At 37.3% G+C, this 19,666-nt stretch overlaps 1 pseudogene; it reads right to left on the bottom strand.

Moving 5' to 3' along the window:
* Positions 1-2,072: 2,072 nt before the first annotated feature.
* Positions 2,073-12,751, bottom strand: LOC125939132 (amine sulfotransferase-like; annotated as a pseudogene).
* Positions 12,752-19,666: the final 6,915 nt, after the last annotated feature.

The following is a 19,666-nucleotide window of genomic DNA, read 5'->3' as shown; positions in this document are numbered from 1 at the left end:
TAATGAGCCAATGACTGTCCAGGATGAAAGTATACAACTCAATATATTTCCTTCTGAAAGTGCTTTCTTAAAATAGTCTTGCACTGCTGAGAATTCTGTTCTTCATTCATATCTCAGATGACCTTCAAGGGAAAAATGTTGCATCTCCTTTTGGAAAATCTTATCAAACCTTTCATTCTGCTCAACAGTTATCTGATTTTTCTAGTCTCCAAAAGCACCTGGAAGGAAAAGCAAAGAAATTACTTCAACAAAGGTTCTGGGAAGAGGGGCGTGATGCATCAGTGTTGGGAGAAACACCATTTTTTGGACTTTCATTCCCCTCGCCCCATTAGGCCCCAGTTGCTCCTGCACATGGCTATGGCCCTTCACTGCCCCACCTTATGGCAAAGGGCACACAAACTCATTATGGCAATTATGATGTAATTTAAGATAACTAGTCCCATTCCTCAGCTGTCAGCCACCTGCAAAAGAAGAAAACTCCTGCAACTTGTTTACTATTTTTTTCAAGGCTAACATGGGCTAGTATAGTTTATAGAAGTCCTTTAAAAATTCCAAAAATCAGATGTCTTTGTGCAAGTATTTACTGGTGAAGACATGGATGGTCAGAGAGGTTTTTTTAAATATAGCCCAAGCTCATACAGTTTGGAATGGCTCACCTGTAATTATTCTATCTGACCTACTGTAGGTTACGTTGGTCTTACTTTAAACTTAGGGACACAGAGTTGTGATGACAAATAGAGGCTGATAGAAGGAGAGGCCAAAAAAAAAAAAAAAAAAAAAGGAACACCGATTGTAAAATAACTGAACTGTAAACAAATAACTGAAGCAAACTGAAATAATAACAAAACCGAAGACACAAACCCAAACGGTGCAGGAGTGGTAAAGCCGGTGCAAGTAACGTTCTGTTACATGTAAGAGAAAAATACATGTCTGTGCAGAAGAAACAGGTGGGGATGTGCATCACTTCCACAAGGAAATTTAGCTTCTCCTATTTGTCTTCTTAGCCATTTGAGTCTCTCATTTTCAGGTGGGTGAAAGATGTATATGCACAGAAAATTTTCTTTTTTCAAAGAAAACAAATTGCTTGTGCAATAAAAGGGGCACTTGACAAGGGTCATAGCGTCTACAACATGATAAGGTGTGCTGAGTGTAAGGGAAGGGTATATCCCCGCTTCAGGTCGGCTCCAAGTTACCAGTGATTCATTGATTCATACTGTTAAATTGAATGGGTAAAGATATACAAAGAGATCAAGTGAAGGAGATACTAATGTAGAGAACTCTAAGTCAATATTATTGCTACTGACATAGAGGCACAGAACCCTATGATTAAAAGCAAAATTTATGACTATAATTCTGTATTATAGATTTTCCAGCTACTAAGTTAGAATATCATAAAATACAATTTAGAAAGATTGCATAAAATAACAAAAATATTCTAACATGCTCAAATTTGTCACTAAGATAGAGGATTCATTCATTCAAAAACTCACTCACCAGAGGTAGGACATACTGAGATAAATGTGATATTCTTATACATTTTGTGATGTAAGATTCTGGTTTACTTGTGGACCCATGATAGTTCTGCCCAGTAACAAAAGAACAGTGACTACGTGTTGTTAATTCAGCCCTGGGGCATGTTTAGGATAAATCACAGAGAAGAGCTGCCAGTGATGGCCAACAGCCCACCATTACTTCATCGTCATGTGCTGAGCCAATGCTAACAGGGGGAAACAGTCTAACACTAAATGAATATCCATTTTGTGGCAGACATTGTATTAGGCGTTGTTAGAATTCCAGGGGGCATGGGGAAAGCCTTCTGATTTTAGGTTATTCATCAGATTCATTCAGGGACCAAATATTATAGTCTTTTGAATTGCACCAAGATGAAATCATGGAAAATCATTTGTCTAAAGAAGGGCACTGGGCCATGAGGGCTCCATGTTAGGAACATCAGCCAAGAAACTTAGAAGCCATAGTTTGGTTCATTTGTAACATACCGCAGGACAGCCATTCACTGTTCAACCTCACCTTTGTGAAGAAAATGACCTTTACTTGTATCCTAAATTCAGTGCTCAGTATAACGTCATAATTTTCCAGGGGTCATACTTCATGTTGTCAAATGTGACCTGTCTCACTACAGCATCCATGTCTCTTCTCTCAGTTCGTACACCAGAAATTTACAGACTTTTAACATAAACCTCTGAGATCCTGCAAAAAATCAGAGTATGATAAATTATGCACGTTATAAGAAGACTTACACAGAAGGTGCAGCTAAATATTATTATGGGAGTGAAAATTGTAAGTGCTTAGACTGCTTAGAAAATGGAGTTAGACCATGAGAAGTGACTTATTTATTTCCTCTTGGTAAATTAACCCTTCACTTGTCCACTGTTTTAGAGAACATTTGGGTTTATTTGAGGAACACTCATATTTCATTTTATCTGTCCTAACAGCAAGTGTTTGGGGAGTAGCTACTCTATGTCAGATATTGCCCTGTGTGATGGTACAAGTGAACTGAGGCACAATAAAGGATCAGTGCTGGGAATTCAGGACAAAGATCCATTATGGGCAGAGAGTGATTGTGTAACAGAAGTCAGAGAAAATTTCAACAAAGATGATAAATTTGTTTTGGGAATTAAAGCAAAATCAAGAATTTTCTAGATAGACAACCTGAATGTATGGGGTGTGGACAGAAGAACGAGTATTGTGGTTCCATGGAAGGTGTGAGATGTCAGGTCACAGGAGTATCAGAAGTTGAGTTTCCCCAGAGCTATATGGGAACAGGTCTCAGATGAGAAATATGGAAAATGAGGCTGGAGTCAATGGAGGGGCCACATTGTGAAGAAGGTGCAAGGCTGGCTAGATACTTGAATACCTCATAGGTAAGTGATGTGGACTCAACAAGAGAGTCTAGGCTTGGTATTAGGACCTTAAGCAGATGTAACAGCAACTACTGAGAAAAACTCAGTAGGTGGCAGCCTTTAGTCTTGCCTTTCTTACAGCTCTCTCTTCTTTTCCACTAAGAGATCCCTGGGGGTGTTCTGGCAACAGTGCCCAGCCCCTTATGGTAATGATTCTGATCAATTCAAGACCTTCATGGGAATCCCATTGTCCTCTATAAGTGATTAGTCTAGGGTGGTCATTTGACCCAATTTTGGCATTGAAACAGAAAGAGGAATTCAAACAGACACTTCTTTTTTTTTTTTTTAATTTTTTTTTTCAACGTTTTTTATTTATTTTGGGGACAGAGAGAGACAGAGCATGAACGGGGGAGGGGCAGAGAGAGAGGGAGACACAGAATCGGAAACAGGCTCCAGGCTCCGAGCCATCAGCCCAGAGCCTGACGCGGGGCTCGAACTCACGGACCGCGAGATCGTGACCTGGCTGAAGTCGGACGCTTAACCGACTGCGCCACCCAGGCGCCCCTCAAACAGACACTTCTAAGAGTGATTTTTCTTCGAGAAAAGGTGGGAACAAAGGTAGTAAAAAAAAAAAAACAACTTTTGTTTCTGTTCCTGCTCTTTCTGATATATATGTGTTCATATGAGGACATGACTTTGGAGCTACAACAACCATCCTGCTACTATCAATGGAGACACCATTGCCACACCAAATGTGATATGAAGGGAAGGCAAAATTCTAGGACGTTCTGGATATTCTTGACTGCTACAGCTAGCATCAGGATAGCTGCCTCTGGGACTCAGTCAATAGACAGTAGAAGTTCTTTTATTTTAGGCAAAAACAAAAGTTTTAGTTTCCTGTTACTGGGAACTGAATTCTTCCTAATCATATGCAGTCATTTTCATTTAATTTTTCTTGCAAGGCTTAACCATACACAATGCAAACAACATTTAAGTGTCCCAAGAGAGGCATCCCCAAGTGGTAAACATAACATCTAGAATGGCACGAGAATGAATAATACAGAAAAGAGGGTTAGTGATCCATAAAGGAGACTAATTATCTGACTCAAAACAATCAAACATATGCACGCCTGCATACATACACAGGCAATTTTTCACACACAGACAATTGTGAAAAGAAAGTTCCAGTATTAGTTGTAAAGGAAAAGCTGGTAAAAAAAAACAAAAAACTACAGAAATGATTTTGGAAAACATCTCCTGGTAAACTTAATCTGGGAACTCAAATTTGATGTCATCCTTTGGCTGTTCTGGGCATGAACAATCAATTTATCTGGCTAAACTGGTTTACAGCTTTGGTGAAGTCACTAACGTCATGTTTCTCACCTTCCTCACCTACTATATCACAAACTCAATGTTGAAGAGGCTTTTGTGCTCATACCAACATTTGATGTGGTCAAACCAAAGGCTTCCTAACACTTTGGGAAGAACAGATACGTTATAGGACACCTGGGTGGCTCAGTCTGTTGAGCCTCTGAGTTTGGTTCAGATCACGGTCTCGCAGTTTGTGGGTTTGAGCCCCGCATGGGCTCTGTGCTGACAGCTTAGAGCTTAAAGCCTGCTTTGGATTCTGTGTCTCCCTCTCTCTCTGCCCCTCCCCTGCTCACGATGTCTCTCTCTCTCTCTCTCTCTCTCTCTCTCTCTCTTTCTCTCTCTCAAAAATAAATAAACATTAAAATTAACAACAAAAAAACCCAAAACAGATACACCATTAGGTAAATATGTTGAATATGTTGAAAATTACTACAGTCTTAGAAGATGTAGGAACCTTTAATAACAAAGAAGTAAAAGGAAGTGTGCTGCTGGATTCCAGCTTTCTCCTAGCATCTGGTTATGGGAGAACCATCCAGAGTCTACCAGAAAATAATTACATGAACTCAAAGAGAAATTAGTCTCTTAAAAATGCATTTCATATAGACAGAAAATCACTTTACCATAGAGTTAGAAAAACCAAGAGGGAAAACGAGGAAGGAATCCTCTCCATCCCTCTCCTCATGGTCTCCCCAAGCACATAGCTGCATGGAACATACAGCCTCCCAGATGAGTCACTTCAGCTCTGCACAGTGCATTAGAGACTAATATTAGTTCTCCTCTTCCAGATCATCATGTCTACTTGAGCAGGACGGGCTCCTGATCAACCAGCTATAGTGGCTCCTCAGAAAAGAATGGGGTGGGTAGACAGAGTATTCAACCCTTGATCTCAGGGTTGTCTCAGTGGATAGAGTATTCAACCCTTGATCTCAGGGTTGTGAGTTTGACACACATGTTGGGCATACAGATTACTTCAAAAATAAGTAAAAATTCCAATAAAAAGAAGAAAAATAATAAACTTTATCAAATTGAAGCTCCCGGGAGGTGCCCCCTGCAATATGCAGTGCAAAACTCCAAACCTGTGATCTGAACTGTGATGCTTCTCACTGAGCTTGTGGAACACTCTTTCGTGATTAAATGTAAATATTTCCTGGTGATATGACTTTGTATCCTTGAGAGTCTCCTGAGAGGGAAGCATAATTTGTAGCAATGGGAGAACAAGGTCCTCCGAGACAACACTACCACCTGGCTTGATAAGTTGGTTACTCATCCCCATTCAACTCTACTTCAGCTTCTTGTATCCTCAGCCAAATTCAATAAGCTTAAAAACTCACCAAGGTAGGGGCACCTGGGTGGCTCAGTTGGTTAAGCATCCTACTCTTGATTTCTGCTCGGGTCATGATCTCAGGGTACTTAGATCTAGCTCCAGGCTGGGTGTGGAGCCCCCTTAAAATTCTGTTTCCCTCTCCCTCTACCACTACCTGATCCCTCTCTCCCATTCTCACTCTTGAAAAAAAAAACAAAAGCAAAAACCCTCACCTCAGGACAGCAAGCATTACTTGCTTTATGTAAGTTTACTTACATTTTATTTCTAGAAAACATTTGATGAATCCCTCAAAGGTACTTGTAACTGCCAATGCCATATTCTTTGAAAAGTGAAAATATGAGCACATATGACCTTAGGATTTCTGTATACATGAGCAATTTGCAAAGAAAGAAGTATTCACTATTTTTCATGCTCTCATTTTGTCATATTTTTATCCTAATAACTTCCAATTGCATGAAGCCTGTTATTTTAACTTGATAGTTTCCTAACCATGTCTGTATACATTCAGGCTTCTTTGTGTTTTGGGTTACCCCTTTTCTGCAATGGCTCTCCCTTCATGATTGGCCTAGTGGCTGTCAATTACCTTTCAAGGTACACCTCCATGGTACCCAATCAAAATAGCTGGAAGTATGAAAAGGAAGTTGAAATGACACACAAAGCAAAGAAAGAATTGCTAGTGTTATATGTATGCATAATAATGTAGCCAAATAAAAACTGAAAGGATATGTAATATGTCATGTATATGATATTACAATATACTCTATAAAGTAAATAAAATACACACCTATATACTCTTTCATTTTTTAATGGCTGTATTACCTATATAATCAGAAAACAAAGGGAACAAGGTAAAAATCAGATACTGTAAGATAAGAACACAAATGGCTATTGAAAATTAAAGTATGTCAAATGTCACATTTGCTAACACCTGGATGAATGCGGTGTCAATTTAATGAAACAAAATGAAATAATGAAAAAGAGCAGTTATCTTTCAGCAGCCATAATCTATTTCCTACATTGGCTTTTTTTGTTCTTCCTCTCCACTAGGAACCAAGTAATGTGGGAGGTGGGTAAAGAAGAGACAAGGAGATGGCCTTTCAACAAATCCATTTTTTGAAAATTGTACTCAAAGAAGGGGATTTGATCAACTGTTTCCAGATTCCCAGTGCTTTTGTGATGTTCTTCAAAATAAATTAAGCTTAATATCTGCTGAAACCAGATGGTCCCTGTAAAGCAAAAACGTTGTTTTAATGATGCACAAATCTCTCCAAAATGTAGATAGATGTGCCATCAGTTTTTAAATGAAAGTTTGTTATTAAATAAGTATACTGGTAATTTCATCTGAATGGATTTTTAATGTATAAAAAATACAACGTGAATAAAAGACAAAATAACATTGCCATTATTTTTCTTTTCAGGAGATTCTCCATTTGAAACTCCATGGGCATTTGTCCCACAAATTTTTCTTTGACTCTTCTATGCTTTCTTCTGCTTCATACATGGGACTTCTAAATTAACTTCTATGCCTGCCTCCAGATTTCCTTCTGCAACTCCACTCCTTGGACTAAGAAAAAAAACAAAAAGATATTCCACTGAAGGAGTCACTTTCCATCTTTCCCTTCTTCCCCATGTTTCCTACAGTGCCCATGATGTCCACATAAGGAAACTGTTTATTATAAATCCCTAACGGAGGCCCTGTGACACCTACATGGAGATAGGAAGAGAAAGATGATGCATAAACTTGGACTTTTCACCGTGAATGGGATGTGACAAATTCTTATGATGACTATTTCTCTTAATTCCTATTAGAGTGGACATTTGCCACAGAATACATGGGTGTGATTGCCTACTCCAGATTCCTTACACTTCATTTCCATGCTTCGTATATGGAACTATTAAGATAAAACACGACTTCTATAAAGGTCATGCTTCTGATCTATCCAGGCAATACTTTAAACGTAGCCCAACAAGAGGTCACATGTCCCAGAAAGATTCAAACAACTTCTGAAATGAGAAAACCCACTGGCACCTCATCAATTCCCATCCTAACCTTCCATCTTAACCTTCCATCCCAATACCATTTAATCACCCATGCTAAGCAGCACCTGGTCATCAAGATCATTGTTGGGCACACTTTCCTTGCTGGCAGCTGCATGTGGCATGCACCTTATCTGGTCCTCCAAATGCTTTAATATTGGTGATTATAGTCCTCCAGTGTTGACCAGGGAAGACCAAGACCACATGTGCCTACATGTTATGACAGCTGGAGCTCAAATTCAATGAAAACTCATTGTTAGAAAGCTCTAAATGGCTTTCTTACATCCTTCCACTTTTCCCAAATATTGCTTCTGCAAGAGGTATCACTCGAAGTATCACAGGTATCACAGGTATCAAAGGTATCACAGCTGCTTCAGGGGGCAGCTGTGATAATTCAAGGGATTATCAGTCATAACACAGTTCTTGAGAGATTCAACAATATGATGCAAAAACCTCTACAGAGATTCAAAAATTCAAGTATCTGTTTTCAGTTTCTCCTCCATTCCACCTTTCACATTTTGCCCCTTCTTTCTTTTTCTTTCTTTTTTTCTCTTTCTTTCTTTCTTTCTTTCTTTCTTTCTTTTCCTTCCTTCCTTCCTTCCTTCCTTCCTTCCTTTTTCCTTTTTTTCCTTTCTCGTTTCCTTCTTTCTTGGCCTGCTTAGTGGTCAGGTGTTAGCATAATGAGATACTAAACTTTGTCTTCAGCTCATGCTACCTTAACATCCCTGATTCACTGTAGGCCTTCCCTGATCTGTTTATTCCTTTTATTCTTATTTCCTGCTTCCATTCCTACCCCTGCCCCACCATACACAGGCAGGCTTTGAGGTTTAAAGTGCATTCTTTGCTGTAATGTGTTCATATGTAATACATATTGTTGTGCCTGTTTGTATTTTCAATCCATGTGCATCATTCCATTGTTTGTCTCTGCGCACTGTGGTTTAACATTCATTTATTGCTACCTCTGATCCATTTGCACCTTACAGATGCTGTGTATGTTTCAGGGTATGCATTCATGCACTGACCTGTCTACTTTCTCCAAAGGACACCCTGCCCCAAACAGCATTTCAGTGAACACCCTAGTCATGTTCCCTGTGCACCTGTATGAGATTTTGTTGGGGACTGATATTTAGGGTAGGAATTTCCTGGTATGTCTGTATTTCAGTTGTCCAGATAGTGCCACACTGCTCTCCAGAGAATGATTGCTTCAATCTACTCTCCCAGGGGTAATATGCTAATGAATGCAAATTTCTGTGCACTCCTTATTAGCATTCAGAGCTACTCACATTTCTCATTTTTGTTGGTCTAATAGATGCAAAGTAACATATCATAGTTTACCAACTTTGTGTTTTTTGATGGTATTGGTGGAGGGCGGTTTTCTTCCGTAAATTAACAGCTCATTTATTTGCCTCTTTTTATACTCAGATTCCTGTCCCCTACTTTTTGATTTGTAGCTCTAATATAGTGTATATATTAATTATATTTTAATTGTAGATATTACAAATATTTTCTTTCTTTCTCTCACCTAATCACTTTGCCCAGGCAATTCTTAGTGAAGCAAAATCCAAAATCCTCAAGCTTCAGGTAATTGAATTTATCAAATGTTTTGCCTCCATTTTCTTTTTGGGACATTTGTTTAAGAAGCTCTTCACCATTCCTAAGTCACAATGATTTTCTTCTCCTTTTTCTTCTGATAAAAATAGTTGTATACTTTTGTCCTTAATGTTAGTATCTCAAATACACTTGGATTTGACTCTTGTATGTGGTCTTAGGTATCCAGTTGTGTATTCTGGATACCTATATAGTGATCCAGATTTCCCAACCTTAAATATACTATCCTTTCCCCATTAATAAGTAGAATATGCTTAAATTTATATATATTGAGTCCTCTTATACACATAGAGTTGTATTTTGGGTCTTTCCTCCTACCCAGGCCAATTTTTTCCTGTGCAAATACAATACTATTTTTCTAACTATCACCTTGTAATAAATAAAGAAATTAAATATGAAAATATGTGGTATGTTTTAAGGTGATAAGTACCATATTGTGGAGAGAAATTAAAGCAGTAAAAAACAAAGAACAAACAAACAAACAAAAAACAAAAAAAAAACTTCGGAGTTCCCAGTGAAGCTGAACTTTAAAATATAATCACCTAAAATATTATCATTAGAATATAATTTGTAAATAAGAACCTAAAGGAAGGAAGGGGGTAATCCATGCATATATCTGGTGGAAGAATTTTACAGGAAAAAGAATCTGTGAGTACAAATGGCCTGAGGCAGACCATGTCTGTTATATAGAAAAATAAAAGAAAACAAGTGTTACTCTGGTAAAAATTTAAAAATACTTTTTCTAATAAAAAAGAAAGAAGAATTAATATCAATCCTTCACAACCTCTTCCAAAAAAAAATAGAAAAGGAGAGAAAATTTCCAAACTCATTTTACAAGGCCTCCTTTACCCTGATAAAAATCAGACAAAGACACTATAAGAAAGGAATATTACAGGCCATTATTCTTGATGCACATAGATGTAAAAAAAACCCTCAAAGTATCAGCAAACTATTGAATTCAATAATACATTGATAGGATAATATACCATTATCAAGTACTAATTATTACTGGGATACAGGAATTATTCAACACCCACATTTCAGTGTTATATAACACATTAACAAAATGAAGCATAGACACTACATTTATATCTCTATAGATGCAGAAAGAGCATTTGACAAAACTGAACATCCATTCATGATAACAAGTCTCAACAAAATGGGTATGGAAGAAAAATATATCAGCTTAAAAAATGCCATTTATGACAAGCTCAGAGCTACCAACATACCCAATGGCAAACAACTGAAAGGTTTACATCTAAAATCACAACCAGGATAAAGATGGCCATTCTCACTAGTTTTATTGGGAATCCTAGCCAGAGAAATTAGGCAAGAAAAAGAAATAAAAGGTTTTCAAATTGGAGAGGAAGAATAAATCTGTCTATTTGTAGATGATAATGATATATTTAGAAAGCATTAAAGACTCTACCAAAAATATTGTTAGAACTAATAAATAAATTCAGTTGTTAAGTTGTAGGATATGAAATCAGTATACAAATATAAGTTGCATTTCTGTACAATAAAAGTAAACTATCAGAAAGAGAAATTAAGAGGGGCGCCTGGGTGGCGCAGTCGGTTAAGCGTCCGACTTCAGCCAGGTCACGATCTCACGGTCTGTGAGTTCGAGCCCCGCGTCAGGCTCTGGGCTGATGGCTCGGAGCCTGGAGCCTGTTTCCGATTCTGTGTCTCCCTCTCTCTCTGCCCCTCCCCCGTTCATGCTCTGTCTCTCTCTGTCCCAAAAATAAATAAAAAACGTTGAAAAAAAATTTTTAAAAAAAAAAGAAAGAGAAATTAAGAAACATCTAATTTATGACAGCATCAAAAAGTATAAAATATGCAAGAATAAATTTATTTAAGGAGGTAAAAGACTTGTATACTGAAAAGTAAAAGACACTGCTAGAAAACATTGAAGAAACCAAAAACAAATGATAAGACATTCCCTGCTCATGGATTAGAAGAAACAACATTGTTAAAATGCCCATAGTACATAAAGCAATCTACATATTCAATACAATCCCTATCAATGTTACAATGGCATCTGACACAGAAATAAAACAAACAATCCTAAAATTTGTGAGCATAAAAGAGCCCAAATAGCCAAAGTGGTTTTGAGAAAATAAAACAAAGCCTGATGCATCAGACTTCTTGGCTTCAAATAATACTACCAAGTTACACTAATCAAAACAGTATTGTATTGGCACAAAAGAAGACGCATTGATCAATGGAACAAAATAGAGAGTCCAAAAGTAACCAACCCATGTATGGTTAATGAACTTATGGCTCCTTTGTCCTATTTTCCCAACATAGGACAGGCACATGCAAAAGAATGAAACTGAACCACTCTATTACAGCAGACATAAAAGCTACCTCAAAACACACTAACACATGAGTGTAAGGCCCAGAAGGATAAAACTCCTGGAAGAAAATTTAGGTAAAAGACATCTATCTTACCAATGTGGTTTTTTTGTTTGTTTTTTTGTTTGTTTTTGTGGGAATGGGTATATGACACTGAAAACGAATACAACACAGCAAAAATGAGCAAGTGGGGGAGTATCAAACTGAAAAGCTTTTGTACAGGAAAGAAAACTATCAACAAAATGAAAAGGCAACATACTAAATGGGGAAAGTACTTGTAAATCATTTATTAAACAAGGAGTTAATATTCAAAATATATCAAGAACTCCGACAACAAATAGAAAAATTAACTAAAGTGTAATTGAAACATGGACAAAGGTCTTGAATAGACATTCATGTATATATACACACACATATATGTTTTAGTCTGATCTGAGTGCTACAACAAAATATTACCCAGATAATTTAAGGTTTATTAAACATGAAAATTAGCGTAACCTAATTTTCTTCCTTCTCATGTACTTAGTTATTAAATACAGCTTCAACCGTATGTCCAAAGTATCTGCCTAAATGGTAAATATTTCTGCATCCTTTCCCAGCCCACTTCGGCAACTCAGTGTTTAATAGGGTGTCTTCAATTTCTACTTCAGTACTTTCTCCATTTCCTTGTCCAAATCAAAAATAACACAGCAGAGTGCCTGGGTTTATCAGTTGTTCAAGCATCCAACTCTTGATTTCGACTCGGGTGATGATCTCACAAGTGTGAGATTGGGCCGCACGTTGAGGTCCCAGCTGAGCATGGAACCCACTTAAGATTATCTCTCCCTTTCCTCTACCTTTCCCTTGCTTGTGTCCTCTCTCTTTCAAAAAACAAAAACAAAACCAAAAACTTACAGCTACATTGTAAGATACCTTATTTTATAGGATATTAAATTCAGTTAACTCTATAATATCCAATAGATTAACTGCATATGTCCATGTATAATACTAGTAAAAATACAGAGTTACCATATTATAAAAGTATCACATTAGCTATTATAATACAGAACTCACCAGATTTGGAGTGTGTGATTATGAAGACACCATCTTCCTTAATTTCAAAATCATTTAAATTTTCTATAAAACCAATATCAAGGGTTTCCCAACGAAAATAATACCCTTTCAATTTGAATAAAAATGTGTCTGTGTCTTCCATATACAAGTCACCTGCAAAAGACAGACAAAATCATTTTAAAGAAATTTAGTAAAATGTGTGGAGTGTTCCCTTATGTATCTTCAGTTGTTGGCCATATACTGAGAAAGGAAATTTATTTCTTGTTTTTTTCACAAACACTAAAAACCAGCTGTCTCTAAAAGCTACCATCTTGGACTCCAGACCTGTGGAGTTTGGCCCAATTCCCAAGCACCAGTTGTTCAGGGACTTAGTTTTCTGTGCGTGTGTTCCACTTACGTAGCTACAAGAAAACTAGTTAAAAACGATTTTTGTAATTACAAAAAAAAGACACCTTTAGTAAGAAATCATACGTATAAATGTGTGTATATATATAAATAAAGTAAAAATAAATGTACAAATTAAAAGTGAATAGGCTTCAGAAACACTTGTCTCCAACCACTCCATCAGTTTGGCTTTTTTTCCCCTGTAACTCAAGTACAGTGTCTTAGCTTTTAGCAGGTTTGTAGAAGCTTTCTTTATATAGCTGTGAGGAATTAAATTGTCCATAATGACAAAATGGATACTGGTAAGCATGAAGAAAAGTCAAGTAAGTAAAGTATGAAATAAAACATTCAAATAATGTGTCATACATAGAAAGTGCAAACCAAGCCTGGGGAGTCATCACTTATGTACATATTTTGTCTGTCATTATTATCTGTCACTGGCCATATGGAAATATCTATTTTGACACTCTGAACTCTGAGGTTTAGTTGACTTGGAGGTTGTTCCAGATGACTTTGAAGTGTCCTTTTTTCTATTTCCCAAAATAGATAGTCACAGGAGTATCTCACAAATAAAAGCTTCAGAATCACAATTGGAAAGCAACTCCAGGAAGTGCAGACAGAGCATTATTATAAGAAAATGGGAAACAAGCAATTTTTAAACATATTTTGATGGTCACACTATTACGACCTCTGTTTTCAAAGGAGATTCATGAATCATAAGGATACCAGCTAGGCTTGAGAAAATCATAGAAGACATTAGAGAATCCCTACTGCAGAGATAAAAGAATAAAAACTAGTAAGGCTGAAATAAAAAAAATCCTGTAATTGAGATGCAAAACTGAATGTTGCAATGACACTGAGGTTGGATGAGGAAGAAGAACAAATCAGTGACACAGAAGAAAAAACTACAGAAAATAATGAAGCTGAGAAAAAGAATAAAAGAAAGGTACTGGATCACAAATGTAGACTGAGAACTCAGTAGCTCCTTAAATAACAATAACATTTGTATCATAGTAGTTGCAGAAGAATAAGAGAAAGGAAAAGGATCAGAAGGTTTATTTAAACAAATTATAGCAGAAAACTTCTCTAATCTGGTGAAGGAAAGAGATATCCAAATCCAAGAGGCACAGAGAATTCCCATCAAAATGAACCAAGCAGGCCAAAATCAAGATATATCATAGTAAAATTCACAAAATACACAGACAAGGAAAGAATGCTGTAAAGGTAAGGGAAAAAGTCCTTAACTTAAAAGGGAAGACAAACCAGGTTCACAGCAGATCTGTCCGCAGAAGCTTGGCAGGCCAGAAGGGAGTGGCATGATATGTTCAACATGCTGAATTAGAAAAATATGGAGTCAAGAATATCCAGCAAGACTGTGATTCAGAATAAAAAGAGAGATAGATGAAAAGTTACCAGACAAACAAAAAGTAAAGGAGATCATGATCACTAAATCAGCCCTGCAAGAAATATTAAAGTGGACACTTTGAGTGGAGAAAGAAAGATCAAAAACAACAAGGACTAAAAAGGAACAGAGAACATCACCAGAACCACCAACTCTACAGGTACCACAATGGCACTAAATTCATAACTTTCAATATTCACTCTGAATGTAATGGACTAAATGCTTCCATCAAAAGGCATAAGGTATTAGAATGGATAAATAAACAAGACCCACCTATATGCTGCCTACAAGAGACTCATTTTAAAGCTAAATATACCTCCATATTGAAAGTGAGGCAATGGAGAACCATCTATCATGCTAATGTACGTCAAAAGAAAGCCGAGTAGCCATACTTATATCAGACAAACTAGATTTTAAACAGAAGACTGTAACAAGACATGAATATATGATAATAAAGGGGGTCTATCCAACAAAAAGATCTAACAATTGTAAATATGTATGCTGTGACCTTGGGAGCACCTAAATATATAAATCAATTAATAACAATTATGAAGAAACTCATTGACAACAACCCAATAATAGTAGGGAACTTTAACACCCATTTACAACAATGGACAGACCATCTAAACAGAAAATCAACAAGGAAGCAATGACTTGGAATTACACACTGGGCCAGATGGACTTAATAGATATATTCAGAACATTTTATCCTAAGGCAGCAGACTATACATTCTTTTTTGAGAACACATGGAACATACTTCAGAATAGATCACAGGGGGTATAGCTCAGGGGGAGAGCATTTGACTGCAGAATAGATCGCATACTGGGTCACAAATCAGCCCTCAACAGGTACAAAGCATCGATATCATACCATTCATATTTTCAGACCACAATGCTATGTAATTTGAAATCATCCATAAGAAAAAATTTGGAAGTTAGGTCCTGGATGTGTTTTGGTCTCCTTGTTAAGAGAGGCTTGATACAAAAAAGAGAAAAGAAACAAAAAAATTAAAAATTAAAAATATAAAAGTTAAGGGCACTTGAGTGGCTCAGTTAAGTGTCTGGCTCTTGATTTGGGCTCAGGTCATGATCTCACAGTTCGTGGGATCGAGCCCTCATCTGGCTCTGTGCTGAGAGTATGGAGCTTGCTTGGGATTCTCTCTCTACCTCTCTCTATGCCTCTCCCCTTCTCACCCTCTCTCTTTCAAGATAAAATGAATAAACTTAAAAATAAATAATTAAATAATTCAAATTCAAATTCAAAAATAATAAAATACAACAAAATAAGAATAAAAAGAATAAATATTTTGCTCCTTCTGTATGCAAGAAACAAAACAGAAGCAACAAGAATGAAAACAGAAGCAACAACAACAGAAACAAATGAACAAACCAAAAACCCAAATGAAGCTAGATCTAGTTTCCCCTAGTGCTGAAACTGCAGCAGTCTATCGTCAGTAGAGTGGCTCTTGGAAGTGATTTGTGCTGGTCTTCTTGGGGTGTGGCCTGCTGCTCTGATTCTCATGCTGACTTTCTCTAGTGGAGATGTGCCTGGAAGGCACAGGGGGGTGGAGTTTGGGGTAATGGCTTTGTTCTCCACTCGGGGGTGGTGTTTAGCTCAGTGGGGTCATTCAGTGCAGGTGGGCTATAGGTAAAATTCTCTACTCTCCAGAAAGGGAAGTTCCTGCCCTCACAGAAGAGGGATCAGTTACCTGTCCTGTGTCCTCCCTTTCGCCAGCTCCCCACCTTCCCCAGGTCTGTGTCTGAGCTGTCTGCCCACCAGGCAGCACCTCTCTCCAGAGTTTCATCTCAGGCGCAGCTGTGTTTCAAAATCCCATGCTTCAAAGACCCCCATGGTTCTGACCAGCAGTGGTTTTCTGGGGGAGGCACTCACCTTCCTGTGGCCAGGGCAGACTTGTCCCAGGCCAGGTGCAGCAGCAGCTCAGAATTTATGGTAAATCTCAACACACAGCTGGCACCAGGGTTTGCTACCCTCAGCCAGTGTCTTTATTCCTATACAGGTGAACGTGGCGGCTGGATGGAGCCTACTCAGTCTTTTCCCCCAGAAAAAACTGTAGCACCTCCACTAAATGCACTCCAACCAGGAGAACCGCTTCTCCCCATGTGACGCAGGAGATCTTCAGACGACACTGCCAGCTCCCGGGGCTCTAGCCTGCTTCCTTGCCACAGCACTGCCAGGCACTGACCTCTGAAACTTCAGACTCTGTGCTCTGCTGGTTATGAAAAACAGGCAGTATGGAAATCCTCTCCTTTTTCCCCCATCAGTGGTTTTGGGGAACAGTGTTTTTGTTCAGTCCTCTGTGTTTGTCTGCACTCTCTCTCTAGCTGTTTTTAAGGGAAGTGCTTTCTTACACAGGCTGGATGCACTACTCTTTCCCCCTTTCTCTGTCTCCTACCACAAAAATGGTTTTCTACCCTCTGCACTACCAGGCCTCTTCTCTTGCCAAACTCACTTCTCCATACCACGTACCTGCTGCAGTCTTTCACTGAAATTTTGCATATTGTTTTGTTAATCCTCATACAGATTTCCTAGGTATCCAAAATTCTTTGATGTTGTTTGATCTAGCTGTGTTCGAAGGATGAGAAAAGCCCTGGGTTCCCTTACTTTTCTGCCATCTTATCTCATGAACTATTTTCTCACACTATACACAAAAATACATTTAAAAATGAATGAAAGATCTAAATGTGAGACAGGAAATCATCAAAATTCTAGAGGAGAACACACGTAGCAAACTTTTTAATCTCAACCTTAGCAACTTCTTACTAAATACATACCTGGAGGCAAGAGAAACAAGAAAAAATGAACAATTTGGACTTCACCAAGATAAAAGCTTTGGCAGAGCTTTTGGCAGGAAAGAATCAACAAAACTAAAGGCAGTCTATGGAATGGGAGAAGATATTTGCAAATGGCATATCTGATAAGGGGTTAGTATCCAAAATCTATAAAGAATTTATCAAACTCAACACCCAAAGAACAAATAACCCAGTTAAGAAATGGGCAGAAGACATGAGTAGACATTTTTCCAAAGAAGACATCCAGATGGGTAACAGACACATAAAAAGATGCTCAACATCACACATAATCAGGGAGATACAAATCATAACTACAATGAGATATCACCTCACACCTGTCATAATAACTAAAATTAACAACACAGGAAACAACAGATGTTGGCAAGGATGCAGATAGAGGGAACCGTCTTATACTGTTGATGGAAATGCATACTTGTGCATTCACTCTGGAAAACAGTATGGAGGTTCCTCAAGATACTATAAATAACTACTTGTTGGCATGCGATTGTTCACAGTAGTCTCTTATGCTCCTATATATTGATGTAGTGTAAACTGTAATGCCTCCTCTTTTATTCCTAATTTTATTTGAGTCATCTCGCTTTTGTCTTAGCTAGTCAAGTTTTGTCAATTTGGTTGATCTTTTCAAGGAACCAGATCTTAGTTTTGTTATTTCTTTTTATTGTTTTCCTGAACTCCATTTCATTTATTTCTGTTCTGATCTTTGATTTCTATTATTTCCTTCCTTCTGCTAAGTTTGCTCTTAACTTGTTCTTCTCTAGTTCCTCAAGCTTTAAAAGTCAGTAGTTTATTTGATGCCTTTCTAACCTTTGATATGTGATTATTGTTATTAAATTTCCATTCAGTATGTTTTTCCTGCACCCCACAAGATTTGATATGTTGTTTTTTTAAAAAAAAAATTGATATGTTGCATTTTCATTGCACTTATTTAGAGATAATGTTTTATTTTCCTTTTGATTTATTTCTGACCTATTGGTTATTCAGAGATGCATTATTCAGTTTGCACATATTTGTGGGTCTTGTCATTTTCTATTATCAGTTTCGTACATAGAGAAGATAATCTGAAATTTGCTAAGATTTGTTTTGTGTCACATTATATAATCTACCATGCAGAGTAATGAGATGAATGTGCACCTCACAGATATCAGATGGAATGTTCTATAGATGTCTCTTAGGTCCATTTCTCCTAAGGTATTTTCCATTGCAATGTTTCCTTGTTGATTTTTGTCTGGGTGATGTATCTATTGCTGATGGTGGGGTAAATTCTTTACTGTTACTGGATTGCTATACATTTCTCCCTTAAGATCTCTTAGTATTTGCTTATTAGATTTCAGCGCTTGAATGTTGGGAGTAAAATACTTTGGGTTTTTATATATTTTCATTGTACTGACCCTTTTATCATTATATAATGACCTTCTTATCTTTTGTTACCATTTTTTACTTCAAATCTATTTCATTTGCTATAAAATGGCAGGCTGTGTCTACCCTTTTTTGGTTTTCAGTTGCTTAGAAAGTCATCTTCCTATCCCTTCACTTTGAGCTTATGTGTGTCTTTAGAGCTGATATAAGTCTCCTGTAGGAGATGGTCTTGTTTTTTGATCCATCCAGCCACTGTATGCCTTATGATTGGTAAGTTCATCCATTTATAATTAGGGTGATTATTAATAAGTAAGGATTAGTAGTGCTCTTTATCTTTCACTTTCTGGTTATTTACTATCTATATCGTTTATTTTTCATACTGTATACCTTTCTAAATTGGTGTTTTTTACCATGATTTGCTCAATCTTCCTTTTTTTAATGTTTTGTGTCTGCTCTAGATCTTTTATAATGGTTACCTTGAGACTTACTAAAACATGCTAGGCCTTTTTCTGTTGCTAGCAGCTCATATTCATTTGTGTCAGATCTAGATTTTTGCTTTATGATTATTTTGAGGCTAGCATAAAAATGCTAGTCTTTTTCTGCTGCTACCAAATCATATCCATTTACCTACAATGGTTCCACACTTTTACTTCTCCCCTTTTATGTTTTTGATTTAACAAATTGCCTTTTATTATGCCGTGAATTTGTTACCCAATTGTAGCACCTATTGTTATTTTTTTTAATGTTTATTTATTTTGAGAGAGAGAGACAGTGTGAGCTGGGCTGGGAGGGCAGAGAGAGAGAAAGAGAGAGATAGAATCTGAGAGAGAGAGACAGAATCCAGGTTCAGTCTGAGCTGTCAGCATGGAGCCCAATATGAGGTTGGAACTCAAGAACCATGGATGATGACCTGAACCGCAGTTGGACACTTAACTGACTGAGTCACCCCAGCACCCCTATTGTTATTTTTAATGCTCTATTCCTTTAATATTTATTCTATAGTTAATTAACAGACTATTCTTAGACAGAGTTAATTTTCTAATTTTGACTCTATATCACCTTTATCATGTTTTGTGTGATTTT

The sequence above is a fragment of the Panthera uncia genome, assembly GCF_023721935.1.
Source record: "Panthera uncia isolate 11264 chromosome B2 unlocalized genomic scaffold, Puncia_PCG_1.0 HiC_scaffold_24, whole genome shotgun sequence".
NCBI classification, from domain to species: Eukaryota; Metazoa; Chordata; class Mammalia; order Carnivora; family Felidae; genus Panthera; species Panthera uncia.
Note: the sequence above shows the minus strand (reverse complement) of the source record. Positions and strands in the feature narration are given on the sequence as shown.